Source organism: Lethenteron reissneri, chromosome 12 (assembly GCF_015708825.2).
Source record: "Lethenteron reissneri isolate LAM-NWPU_2019-01 chromosome 12, ASM1570882v1, whole genome shotgun sequence".
Taxonomy (NCBI): Eukaryota; Metazoa; Chordata; class Hyperoartia; order Petromyzontiformes; family Petromyzontidae; genus Lethenteron; species Lethenteron reissneri.
Window position 1 is genome coordinate 6,436,237 of NC_083790.1, and position 18,868 is coordinate 6,455,104.

The following is an 18,868-nucleotide window of genomic DNA, read 5'->3' on the forward strand; positions in this document are numbered from 1 at the left end:
AAGAATGGTAGCTTGCCATCCTTTTCCACCTCCATGGTGAATTTGATGACTGGGTGTATGGAATTGATGTGGTTGAGGAATTGGTTCAAAGCTGGTCGGCCATGTGGCCAGATGAAGAACGTGTCATCTACGTACCTCTTCCACAAGGACGGATGTAGAGTGGATGCCTGGATGGCATCTGTCTCAAATTTGTTTCTATGAAAACATTGGCTACAACTGGAGATAAGGGAGAACCCATTGGGGTACCTTCAACTTGTTTGTAGAATGTTCCATTCCAGGTGAAGTAAGTGTTGGTGAGGCAGTGTCTCACCAGGGCCGGTACATCAGCATTCAGTCCTTGTTGGACCAAATCTTCACTCATTGCAATGGTGTCAAGCACAGGAACTTGGGTAAACAAAGAGACCACATCGAAACTAACGACCAAATCACCTGGAGATAGTGAGATGTCCTTAATTATTACCAAGTGAGCTGAGTTGAGTACAGCTCAGGTGGTCTTACCAGTGAAGGGTCTCAGACAGAAATCGGGCCAGTTTGTCGGTGGGTGAGTCAATGGTGGAGACGATAAGACGAAATGATGTCCCTTCTATATGCATTTTTGGTAAGCCATAAATCTTATATTAACATGCTAATCTCTCACATTAACATAGCTACCTCCACGCCCTCGTGAAGGTCGCCCTCCGATCTTACATTAACATGCTAATCTCTCACATTAACATAGCCACTTTCGAGCCCTCGTCGTGAAGGTCACCCTCCGATCTTACATTAACTGCTAATTTCTCACGTTAACATCACTAGCCCTGCCCACTTCGTGTATGACCCTTGGGCTACACCCATTCTAAACCTTTAAAACAGTCTGCCTCAGCAGCTGTCCCCCTCTTTTTTCTTCCTGATGACGAACGCTTGTGTTGCGATCGAAACGTCGTAGTTTTTTGTTATTTTGTTATTTTCTTTGAACCTATCTACGTGACTTTACCGAAAGACCCAAGAATATGAATTCCTGCAGTCACGAAAGCTTTAAATCAAGATTTAATGAATATTCTCTCAAGGTGTGTGCCCTCCTTTCTATAGCGCTGTTGTTAGTCTCAACCAAAGGCTATCTATTGTCTCTTCTAAGGACAAAAATCCCGTCCAAAACCCACTTTTCTTATGAGCCAATATGATGTACTGTATATGTATGTTGAATTTCTTTCGCACCATACATAGCCAAATTTGCTAATCGGAGGTGCGGGGAAGGACAACAAACCAAACACAAAAAGCAGTTCTCTATAACGTGATGTCTCTATAACGTCCGTATGGAATCCAATCCATGTGTTCCTCCATTTGCCTCTCGGTGAAATTCCAAGCGTGCGCCTCTCCACGTTTTCATACTTACCAAATATAGTTCACCGTGTACCTTCGGAACTCGTCTTACTTTTTCAGCCAAGGAACTTCCAAAAACTGTGCCCTCCACTGGCTCATGGAGGAATTTCCGCCCGGCCCATGTTCTGTAAGCCCGAGAGAATGGAAGACCCCGAATAAAGTGTCAAAGCAACACATTTAGAGATGGTGCTTAACCTGTGGCAAATCCTATTCCAACAACAACGACGGAATACATTCCCCTCATATTACCCTTAATGCAGACCTAAACCCAGCACCCAAGAGACACCGATTGCAGTGTTCCACTGCAAAGTATTCCACTCGACCGTACAGCCGTACACAATGAGTGTCAAAGGAAAACATGGAGCAAACGTGTGCTTAAAGTTCCCAACTGTGTTCAAGTGTTGGTAAAATATTTGTGTTCTTAAGTCTGTGATAATGGGAACTTTTAAAAAGTAAATTAAGGACTTCTGATTATTCGATGACCATCATTCTGATCTTTGATTATATGATTTTATGACTGCCTTTGACCAAATCACCCAGAATGAATCCAATCTCACCAGACCTTGGAAGTTCAGCAGAGTTAAAGCCTGGATCGTGCTTGTATGGTCGACCACCGAGCATGATGTGTTATAGGCTGAGGGGCTATGCTATGGACAGCAGAGTGCAGTGCAGCAAAATCCACTGTTGTACTGTGCTTCCGTGCTCCCACACATATGCTCCTCACCTTCTCAAACTGCACTGCACCAGCGTGGTGAAATATAACCAAACAACCCTAAAGAACAGCGTGGGGGAGGCCCTCATCCAGCAGTGGATCGATAAAAGGCTACACATATGCACATGTGAACATTTGTTAACCAGAACCAGACACTCACGGTGTGAACTGCCATCACGCCTAGCGGCCTAGGCACTGCCCCAACATTGCAACTGCTGCAGGGCACATTAGCAATGTCACGCAGCCAACAACAATATTGCATTTTGAGTCATGTCTGCAATAACCTATATCCATTAGTACATTTCCAGTATGAGCCAGTGTAATAATGAATGTACATACAGCATGCACAACCGGCTAGCCGTGTAACTAACACTGATATATGTAATATAAAATGAATGCCAAATCACTAACAGTTCTGTGGATCTCTTAATCCCATAAATTCCAGATATGTTATGTGTACCAAACACAACAGTATTCCAACAAGTACATCATAGCACAATCGGCCATGTAATATCCTTACAAAACAACGTACATGCCCCAATAACTGTTCCAACACCTAGACAGTACTTGTAATAAACACTAGTGTATATTTGCTGTGTGTAACACAGCCTTATTAACAGTATTAAAATGATAGTAACTTTTTTTAACTGGACTTTTTGTCAATGCACTGCTGGATGAAGGCCTTCCCACACCATATCGGTTGTGGTGGTTTTTTCGCCCAAAGTTCACCACGCCTCGTCAGTGCAAATTGGTGAACGGAGAGCCCAGGACTGGTTTAGATATCTATCGCCGCTGATATAAGCCATGGCCAGGAATCCAACTCATGCTAGCCACTGCACAAATGCTCCAGTCTCGAATAGGTGTGGGATATGAATTGTGAACCTGCCATATCTTCAAGAGTTGAAGTACACTTACGAAACCTCAGTGGTTTGCAGACCCACTTTGGCCTATGAAGCCAACAGCACTCCACTTAATTTCCTGGTAGAGAAACACACGTGCCAAACTGCACCACCATAAATTCAATGACACGCTTAAAGGCGGTGTATTTTCTGTAGAGTCTTCAAAACTAAACACTGTTTAGTACTAGCCCTAAGAAGGCCGTCCTATCATAATCCAAACAAATGCTAAAGTATACTTACACACGTGGTGCCTTGATGCCCTTACTGGTTCAGCTCCACCCCAAGTGCTGTGCACACGACCTTGTGACATCCTATAGATTAACAGCCGCGGTGCAAGCTGCCCACATGTGCAGGTGGTGGAACTGCATCGGGGCTCGCGGACCGTTGGGGCCAAAGTGCCCAGCTAGGGAGAGGGTCGGTGGATGCAAGCGGTGGACAGGACAGACCCCGTTATATTCCTTTGCACCACGACCCATTCCAACCGCACGATGCCACTATCAACAGCTTGGAGGGCCAGACAATGTAATCTGAAATATTTTTTTGTTTTTCTATTTTGTTTACTTATATTCTCCAAATGAACGCAATTGAGAATGTTGTGTTATGTATTACACCGTATAATATTATGTTGAACTAGGACCGTCCTTGCCTCCTAACATCTGGAAGTTCAAGCAAGCCTGACTTGCTGATGTCAAAATCAGCCCAGAGTGTGCTTGCATTGAATCAATGCTGCTGAAATGATGCTCTCCCAAACGGCAGTGGGGCACTAACTTTGGCTTTATAATTTAAACAGCCAGCACATCAAACCATAGCCGACCTAAACACACATTAACTACCAAATGTGCTAAATTCTTACTGACAAAACATTTTAGGATTCAACGTATTCTCCAATCGGAAATGTCACCGAATTCAAAGGTTCGTATCTAGAGGTACAAACGGTGCCATGAAACTTACTTTATTGTAAAGAAAATGAAATGCTACACCACATTGTGCAAAACATAAACCATTTTACTAATTCCATCCGATTACACATGTTTGTGTTCTGCTTCCACTGTACATTCCAAACGTGATTTTAATTATGGTATTTCAATGTTCTTTGGATCTTTCGGTAAAGTCACGTAGATAGAAAAAAAAGTGAATAAAATTAAAATAATAAAAATAAAATTTTAATAATAAAAAAACAAAAAACACTAATGTAGACTGTAGCCTGGTTCTTAACCTCGGTGAGCGTACTGGCAATCTATAATGTAGACTGTAGCCTGGTTCTTAACCTCGGTGAGCGTGCTGGCAATCTATAATGTAGACTGTAGCCTGGTTTTTAAGCTTTGTGAGAGTATTAGCAGTCTATAATGTAGACTGTAGCAATGGTTATTAAACTAAGTGAGCGTTCTGGCAGTCTATAAGGTAGACTGTAGCCTGGTTCTTAACCTGAGTGAGCGTACTGGCAGTCTATAATGTAGGCTTATTCTTTGGTTCTTTAGGGAAAGTCACGTAGATAGAAAAATACTTAAAATATCACATTTCAATCGCAACACAAGCAATCGTCATCAGGTGAGTTGTGTGGAAACCCTCCCCGTAGAGGCGGTTAAATCTTGACTTAAAGCTTTCGTGACTGCAGGAATTCATATTCACTACTACCATCACCACTAGCAGTAGCTAGTGGTGATGGTAGTAGTGGTGGAAGCCCACCACCAGTACCATCATTACCCACTATTACCATCACCTCTAGCAGCAACCTCCATCGTCAACAGTGTAATTGTGTAAAAGCGGAGTGCAATGATTACCTGGCAGCCCTTTAATTGTTGGAAACCCACCACCAGCGCCGCAATGCCCACTACTACCATCACTCACATTAACATTAGCTGCCCCGCCCATGCTGCTCCACCTGAGCTACGCCCATGTTAAACCTTTACCTGGCAGCCCTTTAATTGGTGGAAACCCAGCAGCAGCGCCGTCGTTACCTACTACTACCATCACTCACATTAACATTAGCTGCCCTGCCCATGCTGCTCCACCTGAGCTACGCCCATTTTAAACCTTTATAAACAATTTTCCTTTCGAGGCTAACCCCCCTTTTCCTGATGATGACGATCGAAACGTCGTTTATTTTTTTTATTCACTTTATTTTTATTATTTTCTATCTATGTGACTTTACCAATTCTCTACGCGGATGACGTCCTCCTCTCAGATGAAGAGAGAGGAGAAGTGGAAAGACAAACGCGCCTGTGGAAGGAACGTTTGGACGAAAACGGGATGAGGTTCAACATCAAAAAGACGGAGTATATGGAGTGTGGCCCCCAAACCGACGGCACCATCAGTATTGACGGAGAAGATCTGAAGAAAGTGACGGACTTTAAGTTCCTGGGCTCCACCATCAGCTCAGATGGTAGCATCACGACTGATGTGAGGTCACGAGTCAATGCGGCGTGGATGAAATGGAGGCAAGTCACCGGAGTCCTCTGTGATCGGAAAATGCCGGATAGGCTGAAGGGAAAAATATACAAGACCATCGTCCGACCGGTGGCACTCTATGGATCCGAGTGCTGGCCAGCCACAACTGTACACGAACAAGCTCTCCACACCATGGAGATGAGGATGCTCAGATGGAGCCTCGGGCTCACTCGATGGGATCGTGTCATGAACGAAGACGTTCGGAAGCGACTTGGTGTGGCCCCCATTGCGGACAAGATGCTTGAGGCAAGGCTTCGGTGGTACGGCCATGTGATGCGAAGTGAAGAGTCATCAGTGGCCAAGACTGCCGTGCGTATTGAGCCAGAGGGCCGCCGTCCACGCGGACGTCCGAAGAAGCGATGGATGGATCGAATAGAGGAAGACATGAAGACGGTCAACGCATCCCCTGAAGATGCCCTGGACCGAGCCAAATGGAGAAGACAATGCCGAAAAGCGGGCCCTGTGCCACAGCGGGAACAACGCTAGGAAGAAGAAGAAGTGACTTTACCAAAAGAACCAAAGAATAAGCCTACATTATAGACTGCCAGTACGCTCACTCAAGTTAAGAACCAGGCTACAGTCTACATTATAGACTGCCAGTACGCTCACATAGTTTAATAACCATTGCTACAGTCAACATTATAAACTGCCAGTACACTCACCTAGGTTAAGAACCAGGCTACAATCTACAGTATAGACTGCCAGTACACTCACCCAGCTTAATAACCATTTCTACAGTCTACGCTACAGTCTACATTATAGACAACCAGTACACTCACTCATATTAAGAACCTGGCTACAGTCTACATTAGTGGTTTTGTTTTATTATTATTATTTAAATTTTCATTCCATTTATATTTTTCTACGTGACTTTACCAAAAGAACCAAAGATTATGAATTCCTGCAGTCACGAACGTTTTAAGTCAGAGTATTTCAATGTGTTGAGTTGGCGCAATGGAGCAGAACTGCACTTTGAATCTGGCTGACCTGAGTTTCATTATCGGAAATGGCTGACATCGGTGGTGAAGTATGGTCAAAACAGCCCCCATGATTGAAATATGTGGACGGGGAGGCCTTCATCCAGCAGTGGATTGACAAAACGACAGTAGATTTACACAGATCTTTGTAAGGATTTAAATTCAATGCTTGGCAAAATCTGATGAAGGTTAATCGTGCTTTAACCTGGAAAGCACTGGATCACGTGACCCATCTATGTAAAGACCTCTCCTTGATCAAAACAAATGGTCAAGGGCTCTTGAACATATGAAACCACTAAAGAGCTCTCAAAAGCAGCCACTTTCAGATGCTCCACAGCAACACAGAAGGAAAATAATCACACGCACGCACGTACACACGTGCACACGCACACGTGTGTTATGAGTAATACTATTTTTTCATGAGTAACGTGATACTACTCTCGTTTTTTGTTACCTGTTTTTGAAAAAAAATGCAACATAGTTGAACAGATGCATTGTTATTTGAGCCCACATAATTCCACCCTTCTATTCCACACCAATGTGGCAAATATATGTTTTGTACCCTCCCCCTCTTCTTACATTAAATTTTTCACATTTACCATTTCATCGTCATGGTAAAATAAAGCTCACGTATTTCTTCTCTGGATACTTCAGGCCGGGGAACATTTAATAAAATTAACAGCCCTTGTTACTTTTAAGGCCACATTTGTTGTTTACCTACGTCTGGAGAGGCTTAATGCAGGAGGACTGAGTTGGCAAAAATAAGTCTCAGGTGATGCCAGGGGGCCTGCCAGGCAGCTGTGTCAAAGTTTTTGTTGTGAGGGTGCCCAGTCCTGTGGACTTACTTTGGTCTGGTTACCTAGTCAAGGTCTGGCCCCCAGCTTGTCCAAACAAAAATCACGTGCGCCCACAAAAAAAAACATCTGGTGCTTTGCTTCCCTTGTAAGCAATATACACGCGGTAGATCAACAAAAGTGTTTGTCCAAAAAGCACAGAGCCTTTTTGGTCCACTTCCTTTCATGATGCACTTTTTTAAATGATTGACTATGTCCAGGCTATCGTTAGCCTGACACAGGAACTGTAAACATCAATTGTGGAACGTTTATATATATAATTATTGTACTAATAACCATTGATAAACACAATGTGCTTCAATATTTTACTCAGCGAGTTATTTTTCATTTTTAAATCGCCGATTATGTCCATATAAGGAAAATAAAGGTTGACAATTCAGTATAAAAAATAGCACTACTATCCGTTTTACAAGTTCATATACTATCGTTTTATTGTTATTATTTTATTATTTCCCTTCAACGTAACTTTACCGAATGAACCAAGAATATGAATCCCTGCAGTCACGAAAGCTTTAAATAGAAAGTTCATATACTATTTAAGAAAATGCTGCCTATGACTAAATCATCCAAATGTACCCGATCTCGTCAGATTGCCAAGCAAAGTTGAGCGTGAAGTGTTTGGATCGGAGATCACCGTGCATATCAGGTGATCGTCAGCAGACAGTGGGGCAGTGTTGTGGACAGCAAAGATGAGTGCAGCAAAATCCCCTGTTGGGCTGCACTTATATGTTCCCCGTCTTCACCAGCTGCATTCCCTAACATGGTGTAGTATGATTAAGTAACCTCCATGGGCCGCACATCATCATAACGACTGACTTCAACACAGATATCAATACAAACGTAGGTGCATGGTAAATTTGCCATTGGAGCGAGGAACGAGACAGGAGATTGTCAATATTCACAGCCAACAGGGACATGGAAATAAGTAACATATTTTTTAGAAAATTGAGTTTTGATTATTGGCATGGAGAAGCCAAGACAGAGAAATAAAAAATACAATCGATTAGAAAATAATCAAAGCATGGCGCGATTGCAAATCACACTTCCAATATCCCCCACAAAGAGAGGACAAAACGAATAACTGCACTCACAAACAATTTAGTTAACATAAAAAATACGGTTCAGAAGATTGCATAATCGAGACTGATTCTAACAGATACAACAGATACAATCCCTAAGGAAGACAAATGATATGGATGTCACCACTATCGGTGATTAAAACAACTCCTTTTTAATGGGCAGTACATTGAAAGCGAGGCAGGGGAGAACTCGGAGAACAAGCTGTAAACGCAACAACAAAAAATCGGAAAATAATTAGAATAGAAGGCTGAGAACACGACCAAACGTGAATCAAAGGAGAAGTCTGGCAAGCAGATCTGCTCTCACCATGGCTATCAAAGGGATAATGTGTGGGTCTGATTTCCAAAGGAAACATGCATATCGTATGCATAACACGCAGTGCAGCAATACGCTAACCTTACATTTAAAATGCAATGCCGTACTAATGGCAAGCAACTACGCACTGCATTGTGGCCAAAACACAATTACTGTGGTGCATAGCCAAAATGTCATCTGGTGATAGCTAGTGAGCCCTGCTGTAGATCACATTCACTTGAAGAATTTGCTTTTGTAAATGTACGAGTAGACAACCCGTTGCTCCGCAATGAAAAATAATAGACGGCTGTCATTTCCATGCTCATCAACACATTCCTATACTTGGAGCACTAAAAGTTACCTGCTTTTTAACGTCATCAAAATCCAAAATAATACGCACTGTGAGGGTTTTTCATCTTATCTAAGTTTCCATGAATATTTAGGAAAAATAATGACATTCATAGCTCAAATTGAAAAGTTAGAGTCAGTTACTCCAACCTCGTCAGTGTCGCTATCTATTAAACGTCTTCCCCCGTTTAATTTCAACTCAATGTTTATTTGCTACATAGAAAACCTTGTTTAGTCAGCGAGTTTCAGTGACAACAGCTCGCAGACACAGAGTTAAATTATAATTCTATAATCCGTACGATAAACTGTGTTCTTCATAAGCAAGGTTTTTGGGTTAGATAGCGTAAGTAACACATTCCTGTGGAGGGAGCTTGGTAGGAACGTTGGGTTGCTCTGTCAATGGCCAGGGTCAACGGCGGCGTGGTGTATTCCGCAAATATGCCCGAATGTGAGGGCGGGCACAAGCCGGCGTGAGTAGGTTAAACGTTGAGTTTTATAAGGGCACCACGGGGTGACCAGCCCCTCCCCACCCAGCCCACCCCTCCCACCCAACCCCACCCTCCCCACCCAGCCCCTCCCCACCCTCCCCACCCAGCTCCTCCCCACCCATCCCTCCCTCCACGACGGACGGACGGACACAATAATCCCCTGTGGGCTGGTGTAACCAGGAGGTTCCTACCAGTATAAATGTATCGTAACCCTCCACCGCCTGACACAGCCAGCAAGGGTTGTCACGCAAAATAAAACGTGCCAATTACTTAATTCAGCCCACCGGTGTGTTGGAGAGTAAATCTACAACATTTACAATTTCAAGTCATGGCGATATTGCATTTTAAGAAATAACTTTAATATTTGTATATTCCATAGCGCAAACCTGTCAACCCCTTACCAGTGCCCACCTTATCGCAGACCATTTCAGACCTTATTGGTCATCCCGTGTCCCTTATAAATCTCAACGTTCATCCTACAAAGTCCCATCACAAGGGAGAAACACAAAAACAAATTGACACACAAATGCTGCCCGCAATGAAACGGCTGTACGCCGCACGGACCTGAAATCAATACGCGGGGTAGAAACCGTATGGACATACAAGCTGCGACAATTGCGCACCCTCTATGATTTACTTTTGTGAATGCTGCCCCCTGTCAGCTCCATCGGCACACGGATCTCCCCTGCGGACGTAGCAGCAGGGAAACTAGCGAAACGGGGCTCATCCGCGCAACGAATAAAAGCCAACATTTGACGGCGCGATTGAGTCTCTCGCCGCCGTCGGATTCGCAACGGTGCATGGCGAGACATTGCAACGGGGGAAAGACAACGACGAATCGAAATATATTCTAGATGTGAAGCTTTCGTGACTGCAAGGATTCATACTCTTAGGTTTTTTCGGTAAAGTCGCGTAGGAAAAAATAAAAGCAAATAATAATATTTATTATTTTATTTCTATTATTATGTCTATCAGCTTTATTTATTTATTATTATATTTTTTATTATTATTTATTTTTTCTTTTTACCTACGTGACTTTACCGAAAAAACCTAAGAGTATGAATCGAAATATAATACAATTCGTGCGAGGCTGGAGGTGTAACGCCGACTAACTCGCCCGTGTGACTCAGAAACGAAGCAACATTGTGAGCCTCGCCAGCACTCGGATTGTGCGACCATCAGGGCAATGCCACGGGGTTGTCACTAAGAGGCGGCTTCAGAGCAGCGTGTTTTACTGGTAGGAACCTCCTGGTTACCCCAGCCCACAGGGGATTATTGTGTCCGTCCGTCCGTCGTGCATCCAAACATGGGAGGGGTGGGGCTGGGTGGGGAGGGGCTGGGTGGGGAGGGTGGGGAAGGGCTGGGTGGGGAGGGGCTGGGTGGGGAGGGGCTGGGTGGGGAGGGGAGGGTGGGGAAGGGCTGGGTGGGAGGGGTGGGGATGGGAGGGGAGGGGCTGGTCACCCCGTGGTGCCCTTATAAAACTCAACGTTTAACCTACTCACGCCGGCTTGTGCCCGCCCTCACTGTCGGGCATATTTGCGGAATACACCACGCCGCCGTTGACCCTGGCCATTGACCGAGCAACCCAACATTCCTACCAGCTCCCTCCGCAGGAATGTGTTTTATGCGCTGGTCAGCAAAGGGCAGTGCAGGCAAACCCCATGGTTGTACTGTACTTCTGCGCCTCCTTCCACGTCTATGCCTCCCACGCCTTCGCGAACGCGCGCCGCTAAGGGGTCGTCCATAAATGACGTCACGCGATTTTGGACCCCCCCCCCATCGTCACACGGCGTCACAAAAAGTCAGACCCCCCCTCGAATATGACGTCACAAAGCTCTGCCCCCCCCCTCCAAAAAAACATGCTTCAAATCGCTTTAAACTATTGTCATTGTAGTGCGTATTTAATGTGGCGCTGCATTCTGATGTTGTAGGAGAAAACATGTATTAAAAAGTACATTTAATAAACTAGAACGTGTTGTCTATATTTATTTAAACTTGCGCATTTTGATGTGACGTCTCATTTCTCAATCCCCCCCTCGTCACATCGTCACAAATGTCTGCCCCCCCCCCCCTAGGTGCGTGACGTCATTTATGGACGGCCACTAACCAGCGTGGTGAAGTATGGCTCGTGAAGCAATTCCCGGGTGGGGACCTGCATGGCGTTGAGGAGTGGGGGGAAAAGCCCCTTCACCCAGCAGTGGATTGACAACAACAACAAACAACAACAACACAAAACAACGATCCGTCACATGTGCACGTGCACACGCAATACATTTACGACACGGTTACGATTGCCCGGCACACACGGAGCAGCAGGGTCAAGGGTGGCACAGTCGGGTTTTTTTACAATCGGGTTTTAATTGTCTTTTTATATTAAACCCGATCTGAGATTGGGAGAAATCCGGGTTAATTGGTTCTAATTGCGGCATCCGAGCGGAATTTCTCAACGATGGGCTTCATCCATTCCAAGCTAAGGAACTCACTGGCGCCCACGATTGTGGAGGAGAAGCTCCTCGTGTTCATCAAGACCAACCTGCCCGCCGCATTCTACGACTACTCCGTGCCCGACGGCCCCCCCGAGTACGACAGCAGCACCGACGAGGAAGCAGCCTAAGCCTAGGATCAGAGTTTCGTATTCATTAAACCAGGTTTTAAGTCCCCGAAATCGGGTTTAATTGTATTAAAGAAAAAACCCGATGCCTGCCGCTGGAAAAATCGGGTTTTTTCCACCCATGAGAAGAGCAGCCAGTGAAGTGACGCAGGGAGAACGAGGTCTGGACGTGACTGCAAATGTGCTTGCAACGTGGGCAATGAATTTAAATGGGGAGCAACTCACCGCCGTCGACTTTCAGAGAACTATTCTTGCCAGCTCGGTGTAAGATGTTTTCTTGTTCATGTTTTTTTGATTGTTGCGGTTGCACCCGATTCAAGAGCCGAATGGCTCACAGGGCTATATCTAATAAATGAACTTTGAAACGTTTAACATTGAACGACTGAACTCACTTGGTTCTGCCAGATTGGGTCAGGGTTCGATTATCCGTGAGCAGAGAGACATCGACCAACGCAGTCATCGTGGATGGAAAAAATCACCTCCCCTGCCCCCCCACCACCAACCACACCACACAAACTCCTGGCCAAACTCCAGGAGTGTGAGTGAGCTCACGAGCTCTGTTGGAACAGCAGTGGATACAAAAGGCCAACAAAAAACTAAAAAACGAGAGAAAAAACAACACTTCACGCAGGCGGACAGTTTGCAAAGCTAGCTCGGAGGGCGGGTGGCTCATATTCGAGCAAGCGAGGCTCAGCCAGAAACATGTTCTAGATTTGAAGCTTTCGTGACTGCAAGGATTCATATTCTTAGGTTTTTTCGGTAAAGTCACGTAGGTAAAACATTAAAATTAATAAAAATAAAAATCACGACGTTTCGGAGGCAACACAAGCTTCCGTCTTCAGGTGAAACCGTCACATATATTTTGCTGTGACGGTTTCACCTGAAGACGGAAGCTTGTGTTGCCTCCGAAACGTCGTGATTTTTATTTTTATGAATTTTAATGTTTTACCTACGTGACTTTACCGAAAAAACCTAAGAACAGAAACATGTTAACAAAGTGTTCCCTGGCAAAGTACGACGCACGGCTGCTATGTCGGCATATTAAGCAACATCCCATAAACACTGTGGTGATAAATAAAGGAAATAAGTGTCCTGCGGAATACGTTCATCAAAGCGTGCTTTAAAGACGTCACCCGCTTGCCGGGATCTATTTCCTGCGCTAGGTGGCTGTTCCGCACATGATTGTAATTAAATATTTGGCGTTACGTTATCGACAGACGTAAAGATGAACACGTGTTTTCGAGATCGTGCGCAAGTTAATGACATACAGTAATTCAAACCGATTATTGAAGTGTGCTTTGGCAGCACACATTGTTCGATGAGTTGATGGTCAACGATTGAGAATTACGATGGAGTGGGCAGCCAAAGTAGGAAACGTGCACAAGAAGACAACCCACCCAGCGAGTGCTCGATGGATTGTTGCTCGGCAGGGCTGTAAGCGATAGCTTGGGGAGGTCTTCATTACGGATGATGCTGCAGACACCGAGAATTACAAGGCTATTTTAAATGTACCACTTTCATGTCAACTATATAAAGAAAAATGTTCATTCATGGTAGATGTGGCCATAATGCGCATTCAGGTAACAAGAATCCAAAAGAAAATTAAAGTTCCAAAAATTATAATTCTGGCCACCATTTTCAATTGCTTAATTGTATATAGCTGGGATGCGTTTCTATTTTTCAGTTTATAAAAACAATCAGTATGGTAAATTCAATTTATTTTTATCTGAAATGTATTGTTTTGGATTTATCTGAAAAAAATGACATCACAGCATCATGTGACATTACATATGCCATCAGGGGAAGTGATTCACAGTACCTGCAACATCACCTGTGGTCACAGACGGCACATGGGGTGTTAGAGAGCACGCGTCTAAGTGTGTGTGAGAGTTTGTGTCACACTGAAGACTATTCAACGTCGTGGATTCAGCCCATTGTGGTTTCAAGCAGAGCATCCTTCACAAACACTATTCTCTCTCCGTCCACTACGGCAGAAGGGTAGCACAAGAGAAACTGCACGTCTGCTTTATCGAGCTATATTCTTTAGTCGTTTCGGTAAAGTCAAGTAGATAGAAAAATAATAAAAAGAAAGTGAATAAAAACATTATATTTTTAAAAATAAATAATAAACACTAAAGTATACATTTATCGAGCTAATCAATGCATATGATAATATAAAGAGGCCAAGCCTTTGGGTTATTCTTCAAACGTTTAGTGTCAGGAAATTCCAAAACATGAAATTGGGCCTTCATGATGCTGGGCATGCCAGGGTAAAGCTGTGTAGTAGTAATGCATTGGAGACTCTATTGCCTTTTATTTATTTATTTTACTTTGATGTATTTAGTACAATGCTCTGCTGTATTTATAAAACCCCGAAATATCCGAAATGTTCAACAAAACATCCGAATATGAGAAGATCACAAAATTGAGTATGAACTAATCTCCAGTATGCAGTGAACCAAAGAGCATTGTCTCACAAACCAAAGTGACGAAGTGATTTCTTACATCGTGGCATCTCATAGGCACAGTCGCAACAAACACTTGGTTGAGATTCATCTGGGATGGAAATGGGCAAGAGCTTGGCAATTAACATGCCAGGTCAAAGGCGTATATCAGGCTGAGTAAAACACCCATTAAATTCATTAAGATTGAGGGTCTGGATATCTGGAAACAACCTCGATTTTGAAGAAAGCAACGGGTCATATAAACCATCCATTTCGTGGTGCATTACCCTTCTATTTAGGTATGTATGGGTGTACATTTAACTTTCGCACCGTGCTTAGCCAACCGTGCCAATCGGAGGTGCGGGGCGAAAACATGTTACTTAGGTAACCGGGTGGGGAGGAAAATAATTAGAATAGAAATCAGAGAACACAAAATAAATGTGATTGAAAATGTGGGACATGGCCAGGTGACTCAGGGGTCAGTGTGCTGAGCTGGCACCGCTGGGGTTTGAAAAAAGGCAGCGGGCCATGATTAAACGTGATTCTCCAGCGTATTTGATGGTCTCAGCCTGGTCACCAACGACAACACGAAAATAAAGTTACCGCGGGGCTTTCATGAGCTGCACGCTTTAATGTGTTTTCTTTAGAACTTCTAAATTTCACAGAAATTGCTTCCAAGAATGTTTCATCCCTAAAATTCAGATACTGATATAAAATAACAAAAAAAAATGCTTTACTATATTTTTTTACCAGTATAACGATCAGGTCACATATGCAAGATCTTTCCTCACTGTCCTGTAATGTCATGACTATTGTAAAACCTTAACACTTGACAGGAAATATATTGACCTCACAAAGCACAGCTGTGTTGGACCATAGTTCATAAGAATGCATTCGTTAAAGTTAGGCCATTCTTGTTAGGAGTGTAAGATCAGAGTACAATTAATGCACGAGTTGCTTCCATCATAATTGCATGTACGTAATTAATCAGTGTGGGGGCTGTGGGGCTTATGTCAAAAGAGCGTGGTGGGCGTTTTTGCTCTCAGTAGTAATGAGTTTTTTCATTCCCATAGGGGTGTGCTAACTTTGTTACACACAAGCCAATTTGTCAGAGAACGTTGCTAGGCTGTGGCCCAGATACTATCCCTCGGGAAACTAGACAACAATTGGTTAAGACAGACAGACTCTGGTCTTTGACCTCCAGTGCAATATTGATGGTTCTCTGAGGATTTTCAAGACACTGCATCAATATAGCAATCAGTGTAATCAGCCCTGCCTGGCTCAGCCTTCAATTTCTATACAGTAGTCCCTCGATTAACGTTTTAATACATTCCACAAAAATTATTGTTAACCGAAATAACTATTAATCGTATTTAGGAATTACATGTTGAAGGAAAGCAGAATTAAAACAAAAAACACGATGTAAACAAAGCCAGTCGAGGTCGAAACGCTCATAAATTGGCGTCGATGATTGGCTGAGGGCATGTCTCAGCCCAACTTACGAGTGCTTGGATTGGCTGAAATTGGTGCCCGCGTGCATAACGTAAACGCACCACTCATCAATATTTTAACGTTAATCGAAACCACGGGGTCCTATGGGAGGCGAAACGTTAACCGAAAACCCGTTAACCGATGTCTCTGTTAAAATAGGGACTACTGTAATACATGTCCCTTTTAATCTCAGAATCTACAGACACAATATGTTAATTTCAGGAGTGTTTGTGATGATTCAAATGGTATTACAATTACAAACGTTTATTTCATAGTGTCATCTTTCCTAGTGTAGCACTGAAGTAAAATGCCTCTTCAACGAGTAAATGTGGGGTGCTATGGAAGGATCATTTTCGTATTTTTCCATGAAAATTATCTATTTGATCTGTGTGGAAAAGTGTAAACACAAGATACTGTAATAGCAAATTTGCACATGTACAGGTTATGATTACGCAAAGGATCAGATGATATAAATAATTCGGTAATAAATACATTATGGGCGAAACAAAAGTCCTGGACAACTTTGCTAAAACAAAATAATGGTAGGAGCGATACAACTAGATATAAAAAAAATAGATGTAAACCTAGGACAATCACTGAAGGCAGATTGAGATGAAAATAATTAAATAAAGATGCAGAATGCCATACTTTTGATCAAATAAATGAGATAATGAAAATCAATAAATCAACGCACCTCAAGAAGTTTGCAATGCAGTAATTGCATGTGTTCTGCTTTGACATATACTCTACAACCTGAAAAGTATGCAAAGAAGCACAGATGCATCCTCGGATTTAAATGAGACGGAAAGAGGGACACGTTAAATTTCGATTTAAAGCTTTCGTGACTGCAGGGATTCATCTTCTTGGTTCTTTCGGTAAAGTCACGTAGAAGAGAAATAATAAAATAATAAAAATAAAACATAAGGGGATTGGGGGTTTATTATGTTTTATTTTTATTATTTTGCTATTTCTCTTCTACATGGCTTTACCGAAAGAACCAAGAAGAGGGACACGTTGATAAGGTGAATGCAAGTGAGCGGCATCGTATTTCCGATGAAGGAAAACAAATGGGCTTGGGAAGGACATCGCATGGCTGGAGGAGTGATGGCAGATGGACAAAACTGGTGACAGAATGGCAGCCAAATGAGAAGATACAGGCGAGGATGTACACCGCGGATATGGAGCGCATGTGCTGGATCTGGATTATTACATCGCAAAACCCAGAGGGATTCTGACAGCATGGAAGTGACCCTTATTCAGCAGTGGATAGATCATGGGTGATGACCACTCTCCAGTACTGCGTATCAGTTTCACTAATATGTGGTGAGAGGAGGAATGGCGTTAGGTGATGGTTGTAGGAGTTGTTGGATGGGCTGATGGGTGGGAGGGTGGAGGAAGTGGGATGTGATGGGTGGTGAGGAAGCAATGGTGAGTAGTGAAGAGGATGTGTTTGAGGGTGATGGAAGGAGTGGGTGATGACGAGGCTGTCATGGGAGCCACGATGGCGAGATGTTAACTACCTCGCTTGGTCGTGGGTTTGATCCCGACCCTGGCGCCTGTAAATTTGGAGTTTGCATGTTCTCCCCGTTTGTCGCGTGGCTTTGTTTTCTCTCCGGGTTCACATTTAGAAACACGCGTTAGGAGTTTTTGACTGGTATACATCCTCACGCTACGATAAGCCACTTGATTGAGCTACCATCTGTGGCCAGGTTGCTACATAGAAAAAAATAGCTATGCAGTATAGCTCAATGGGGCCTTACCTGATAAAATAAAAAACAGTAATAGTAAAACAAAAGCAGTAATAATAGTAACAAATCGTAAAAAATTAACCCGTAAAAACAAAGTTTTTCACTATAAATCCTTTATTTGCGTGGCGGCTAGAGTCCTCTCGTCCTCTGGCTTGAGATGGCTGCCACCTATGGGTCAGATGATTGCCTGGCAGCATTAAGCAATTAGTAATTAAATATTTTTTTTTTCCTAAAAAGTGTAAAATTTTGCAACAAAAAATTTCACGGAAATTAATTGTCACGCACAACGAGTCTGTGTGGAAAATGTCAGCTCGATTGTATCACGGGAAGTGGGTTAAAAAACGACCGAAAGATTTGCACGGTCGTAAGCGCGCAAGCAAACTTAATATAAAGGATTTAAATAAAAAAATTACCCGTAAAAACTAAGTTTTTCACTTTAAATCCTTTATATGCGTGGCATCGGGGCGGCTAGAGTCCTCTCGTCCTCTGGCTTGAGATGGCTGCCACCTATGGGTCAGATCATTGGCTGGCAGCATTAAACAATTGGTAATTAAATATTAAAAAAAAATTCCCTAAAAAGTGTAAAATTTTGGAATTTTTTTCACGAAAATGCATTGTCACGCACAACGAGTCTGTGTGCAAAATGTCAGCTCGATTGGATCACGGGAAGTGGGTTAAAAAACGTCAGAAAGATTTGCACGGTCCTAAGCAAGCAAGCAAGTGAACTTAATATAAAGGATTTTAAAAACGACCGAAAGATTTGCACGGTCGTAAGCGCGCAAGCAAGCGAACTTAATATAAAGGATATACAAAGTGGTTAATGCCAAATAAGCGAAACCGAGCAGCTAGAGCCACGAGGGGGCGCCAATCGGGAGGCGAGAGAAGGGGATTGGGGGTAGTAACTTGTACTGGTAGGAACCTCCTGGTTACACCAGCCCACAGGGGATTATTATTGTGTCCGTCCGTCGTGCAGGAAGGGGCTGGGTGGGGAGGGTGGGGAGGGGCTGGGTGGGGAGGGGCTGGGTGGGGAGGGTATGGAGGGTGGGGCTGGGTGGGGGTGGGGCTGGGTAGGGAGGGGCTGGTCACCCCGTGGTGCCCTTATAAAACTCAACGTT

The 18,868-nt window shown here is 43.6% G+C and overlaps 1 protein-coding gene across 1 annotated transcript in view; it reads left to right on the forward strand.

The window, feature by feature from the left end:
• LOC133341828 (synaptotagmin-2-like) overlaps window positions 1–18,868 on the forward strand; it is a 389,152-nt gene that overhangs the window by 242,506 nt on the left and 127,778 nt on the right. The gene's annotated exons all lie outside the window — the stretch shown is intronic.